Source organism: Lutjanus erythropterus, chromosome 8 (assembly GCF_056507025.1).
Source record: "Lutjanus erythropterus isolate fLutEry1 chromosome 8, fLutEry1.hap2, whole genome shotgun sequence".
NCBI lineage: Eukaryota > Metazoa > Chordata > Actinopteri > Lutjaniformes > Lutjanidae > Lutjanus > Lutjanus erythropterus.
In genome coordinates this window covers 878,970-885,209 of record NC_139324.1, presented here as the reverse complement: position 1 = coordinate 885,209, position 6,240 = coordinate 878,970, and the positions used below count along the sequence as shown (strand labels likewise).

Here is a 6,240-nt window from a genome sequence, read left to right as displayed (position 1 = left end):
AATAATATTAAAAACTTCAAACTTATACAGTGCTGTACTATGTGTACACTATATATATATTAGATCATTATACACTGTACAGTATAATACTCAACTATGCTCTGTAGTCTGGCTCAATGTCCCGCCTACAGCAGCACATCTGATTGGTTAGAAGTCACGATCAATCAGCAGACACACTGTGTCACAGACGGGGTGAGACAGAGCTGCACCAGTGAGCAGAGAAGAGCTGTGTAGAAGTTAAGACAGCTGATATCACCAAAGTTTCAATGAACATCACAGTTTTATGATGTGTTTCTTTGGTGACAGCGTAGTTACATCAGTGAAAAAAGTTATGGTCTGGATTTCACTCGAGGCGATGTGACGGCTTTTAAATCAGTCGCTCTTCACAGAGATGCGCTGCACACAGCAGCATCTGTCTTTTCACTGCAACTCTGCGTTGAGATTTCGCATATTATAACTTATACAAAAGTAACAGTGACAGTAAAACTATGATGCTCACATGTGGTCCGCGGATCACACGCGTGCCGAACTGTAGAGGGCGATCCGTTGCTTAGCAGTGCTTAGCTACAGGGCACATCTGGGCAGTGAGGGCACATCTACGTGGATCATGTGACCAAACGAAGGTAGCTCTGAATTATTATTATTTTGTTTTATTTATTATTTTGGGCCACACAGACAGACTTTTACACACACACTTACAAAAAACAAACAAACAAACAAACAAACAAACAAAAAAACACTTTGACAAAAGGGCACTTTGGGCATCAAGGGTCAAAGGGGCAGGTGCTCCAGCACCCTCCGCCCCCCCCTCTGCACGTGCCTGCTCATCTGTGTTACGCAGAGACGCGCTCGGCTCAGCTGGTGAGCGGCATGAATCTGGACATTGAGCCAACACAGCCGAAGTACTGACCAATCCCGAGTGCGAGGCGACATGATAGCGGTCCGATGAGGTCGGATCACTATGTATCACGAGCAGACACAATTGAGTGGAAGGAGAATAACAAACACAGCAACAAAGGCAATATCTTACGACATTAAAATTGCAGCATAAACCCGGACGTGGCGGTCCGTATTAACAAGCCCTTACAAATGGTATAAAGAAAACACACACTATCTTATATCTGCCCAGAGCTAAAGCCTCTTACTGTTGCAGAAAGCGGAGTGATGTGTCGTTGTTCCTCGCGCATCCTGGTTGCGGCAGAGGTAACGGGGTTAGCGGCTCCCAGCAGCTAACGGGTCCTCGGCGAGGGGGCAAGTCTCTAGTGAAGCGAGTCGATTCCGGCTCGTAGCGGGGAATCACTCGGAAAGAAGGGGTCCTTGTCCTTCTTCTTGAAGCGGGCAGTCTTTGTTATCTGCCAGGCTTCGCATCCGCGGGCATCCGGTCGAGAGGGTCAATCCGTGGTCTCGTACCGGGCGGCTCTGTGTTCCTCGGCGCACAGAGTGGAGGAGAGGAGAGGAAATCAGCTTGAACAGCGAGGGAAATACGTAGGCCTAATGCGTCTAATTGCACAGTAGTAACTCTTGCTAAAGCGTCGCCACGTGGGGCGAGTTTCTAACTTTAGGAGCACTTTTCTGGTCACTTCCATTGACTATGGGGTCACAGTCGGAAGCGCTGCCTTCGGGTGCGCTTCGCGTTATTATAGTCCTGCGTGACGTCATTGGCCATGGCGGATTTCACCCAGTGGGAGCTGTGGATTCCCCGGGGACCCCTGCTGGTCAGCGGGGGTTCTGCTGGGGTTTGACTCTGCTGAGTCATCCAAAAAGAGGGGGTTGACTCTGTTCTTTTGTTCTCTTGGGAGCCAACATGTGGTCTCAGGCTTTTATGGTTACATACAGGCCCCAAAGTTACCAAAGAAAGTGTGGACCTTTGTTGGTAATCCTTGTACAGCACAACAGCACACATGCACAACTTCAATGATACATTTAGTGCTATTATTACTGCTGGCAGTATGGTGGAAATACTAGTTGGCAGTGAGCATAAGGCACACTCAAAGTTTTGTGCAAAATTTTCTGGCTATAGTTAGTGATACCTATGTGAATTGTACATCAGGCACACTGAATGACACTGAAGCATCCCTTTAATAAATTTAATTGTTTTACTGTAATAAATTCATCCCACTGCAGTTGAAGTAAATAAAGGCAGACTTAAAAAGTGTAAATGTTTCTTTTATGTCAGTCTGCTTTCTTGAAGTTGCATAAGTTAGTCTAATGTCATGCTTTGTTGAAGTTGCATAAGTTAGTCTAATGCCATGTTAAGGTCGGGAGGCTTAAACTGCATTTTCTCACAAAACATGTTGATATACTATTTGTTGGTAAACAAAAAAGCCAAGTGCCTTTAAAACAATTTTAATAGCTTTTAAAGGGATCATTCAGCTTATTTGAAGTGGGGTTATGTGAGGACCTTATCTATAGTCAGTGTATTAACGACAGTGAATTCGAGTCAGCACACCACCAATTGGGACAAGCAGAGAGGAGCACCATTAGGGAAGCTAGCAGTGTACTACTGTGGACAAGGTCAGTAACAAAACATATTTTAGCCACCTGAACAAGGTCCACCTAGAAAATAATTATTTTCCATTGTAAATGGCCCACTGTTAATCCAGAGTTTTACTTATGTCAAGATTAACTAACTGAGATTTTTCACTAAACCTAGAATACACCCCTGGTCTCAGCACAGTGCATGAGGAGATGGAGTCCAGCAACCCGCCACTGCTGTCCTCACCGCTAACCTAAAGCATCCATGTACCTGGGAGTGGGAGTCGGCACACCAAGAGGCCACTGCTTCACCATTATTTGACCTGGAGCACGACCTGGACCTGGTGGGTAACTATGTTTGTTTTCTTTGATTCTTTGAATGCTGCCAATAACCTATAGTTATACTTATGGACACATTAAATTCTGACCACGTACATCATTGGTTAATGTCATCTCTCTCTTCTACTGATCTATAAACATGAAATCATTAACATACATAACTTACAACATCTTGAAATTTTTTTTTTATTATTTTCATTTGCAGAGGTAAACATGTAAATGAGTGTTGATCTGTGTTTTTGCACTTGTTCTTAACAGGAAACAAACATGTTCCAGAGATGGAGAGACAAAACTCACAGGAACACACCACTACTATCTGCTCTATAAATCGACCTGTGCCAGGTAAATAAGAACAGCCTCCTCCCATGCATGATATGTGTCTCTTTTTTATTGTGTATTAGTGGTATATAAGCATGTAATGTACACTGTCTGTATTGTGCTTTTTTTATATGCATCAATGGTGTAACATTTTTCTCTTCCTCTCACAAGGCTCTGACAAGATGTGAAGTTGGACACACGTCAATGAAGCAACAAGCAACATCAGCAGTCATCTTGAGCTGGAGTCAAACATGCTGTAAGTCAACTTTACAGTTCATAGATTGTGCATACCATTAGTATGAGCAATAGTTATAATGTGAAAACATTTCAAGGTTCAGTCACTGCTCCTTCTGTTTTGCTCTGACACTCAAGTGTTAAACAGAGATTTCTGTGATGTACATGTGCAAAACCACAGACTGTTATGGTATATGCCAACTGTCATATCCTTTTTTTTATGTTTGTGTGCTTGTGTCCTTCATGAACAACAAACAGAAATCAAGGAGGGCTCCAGCAACATTTGACCGTGCTTTGCACAGCTAAGCCACACTGAGAGGCTATGATGAATACACCTGACAACTGCCTGACCTGTACCTCGTATGCGACTGTGTTTTTCTGTCAGTCATAAACACTGTAGTGTTACAGCATGACTCTGAAAACTGTTGATTTCCAGACAACAAATAACTGTGGGTTGTTTGTGTTGGCCGTCTACATCATCAGTCTTATAGTGTCCTCTCCTCTCGTCACATAACCAGAGCCACATGGACCGAGGGACAGGAACAGGTAGTGCAGCTATATGTCTTGACCAAACGTGAAGTAGGACACATGTCAACGAAGCAGTGCGGTACCGACAGCAACACCTGAGTGTGCTTTGCACAGCTAAGCCACACTGAGAGGCTACGACAAATATACCTGACCTGTACCTGGTATGTGACTGTGTTTTTCTGTCAGTCATGAACACTATAGTGTTACACCATGTCTCTGAAAACTGCTGATTTCCAGACATGGCGCTAAAGTTTCCTCTCCTCTCCTCTCCTCTCCTCTCCTCCCAGGGACAGGAAAAGGCAGTGCAGCTATGTGCTTTTTACTCAACATTCATTGCTAATCTTCAGATGGACCCAGACCATCTGTAAGTATCCTATATAGCAGGGGTCCCTAACAGGTGGACCGCGGTCCAAGTCCTGACCCACACGCCATCCTATATGGACCTGGACCTATAACCAATAAATTCTTAATAGATTTTAAATTTTGACGGGACGCTTCTATTTTAACTGGCGCAACTATTTTAGTCTTTCTGGCGCTGGTTTAGCTGATCAGGAAACGCACAGACCAACTGCAGAGAAGCCACGTGTGGAGGAGACTGTTGTTAGTGACAAAGTTTATTACAACAGTCAAAACTAACGTGATGGTTAATGACATCGACACCAACCAGATGCACTTATAAAATTAAACAACCGTATAAGGAGGCCTATACGTAAAACGGGAGAGTGTGTGTTTCTCTGTGAGAAACTTTGAGATCTTCTTACAGCAGAGTGAACAGGTGAGGGAGGGGAGGAGGGCACATTGATCTAATCAATCACTGATACCGTCGTCATCTCGGACTGATTAAAAAATAAAAATGCCAAAATTGGTGACAAATCAAACCTGGGTGTCCACACAAATAAAGTCTTTGTGTGAAACACTGCAGAGTGTAACATCATGCTGTTTACAGACAGTCTGCTGTCATTAGTTTGACAGAGAGACAGAGAGGGTCGTGTCTCGAAGGGAACCCTACACTACAAAAACTGAAATCTAAGTAAGATGACATATCTTAGATCAAGGGGATATATGCTTATTTTTTGTCTGATAAGATAGTTCTTCTTATTAAGCAGTTCATATGTTAGACTGTTTGACTTGTTTTAAGTGTTTTGGTCCTTAATTATCTAAATAAGATATAACAGCTTGTTACTGAGATTTTATGACCTATTCTGAGTAAGTGATGCTTCAAACTAGAATATCAAGCGTTACACAGCTTTGTCATCAACACTTACAAGTATAAAACTGCTTTTTCAAAGTAAAAATTTCTTATTTTAAGCACAACCAAGAAATCATAACTTTGACATAATTTTGTCCCTTCACATAATAAATAAATGAATAAGAAGCCAGATGCAATCAACTGTTTTATTATGAATGAAACAATAGAATGTATGTAACCATATAGTACACTGGCACAGAAATGTAAATTGATACTTAACAGTATTTAAACATCTAATGTGTAACATTTAAAACAATTTCAAACATAGTTTCTTATTATTACATTCAGAAACTTCACTGTTTTCATCTGCTACAGACCATAATTTGATCACAAGGTCAAATTACAAGGCTACTGTATCTGGGGAACACATCATGAGTTATGTTTCACTGTTGTACAGTTCTATTACATCCCCAAGATAGTACTTTATTTGTACAAAAGTTTGGCCTTTGCTGCTAGTTGTGTAATAAGGAGTAAAATCCACCATCTTTTCGGCATCGACTAACTCAGTAGCCTGCGCAAGGTGTGGGATCTCAACTTGATAGGCCATGACGCTTCTATTAAAGTTCATAGTTTGAAATGGTTGGTATTCCAAACAATAAAGCCTAGAATCAACAAGATATATGTTTTTGACCAGTCCAAATTCTGGCATATTACCATTTACTACTTTGGCAAGGATCATTGACTTCTGTGTTGTGTATTTATTGCCATTTATCATAAGCCATTTGACTGACACAGCGTGGTTTACTTCATCATAACCTAGGAAGTCTCTCAGTTTTCCTTGTAAATACTGAAGGTCTTTAATCTCAGACACAGGTCCCATCTCTCTTTCATTTGAAAAGATTGGGTGTAATGAAGGGTCAATATTTTGGCAGCTTTCATATAGCTGGTTCTGACTGATCAAAGACTTGCAAATATTTTTAAAATTGAGCTTCGAAGCCCATTGTTTAAAAAGGCAATGTTTAGATTCAAACCGCATACACATATGTCTAACCATTGGACCCAATGATTTAATTTGTGATGGCAAATGTATCAGATAATGCTGCTTAGGTGTAATATTGCGTTCTGGGAAAAGCTCTTTCCAATGCTTCATATGAGTT

General features: G+C 41.6%; 1 long non-coding RNA gene across 1 annotated transcript; it reads left to right on the top strand.

The window, feature by feature from the left end:
- The first annotated feature begins 2,091 nt into the window (after positions 1-2,091).
- Positions 2,092-4,197, top strand: LOC146322276 (uncharacterized). Its single transcript, XR_014771259.1, has 4 exons — positions 2,092-2,819; positions 3,073-3,156; positions 3,304-3,388; positions 3,625-4,197. It is a non-coding gene; the product is annotated as an uncharacterized LOC146322276 (long non-coding RNA).
- The last annotated feature ends 2,043 nt before the right edge of the window (positions 4,198-6,240 follow it).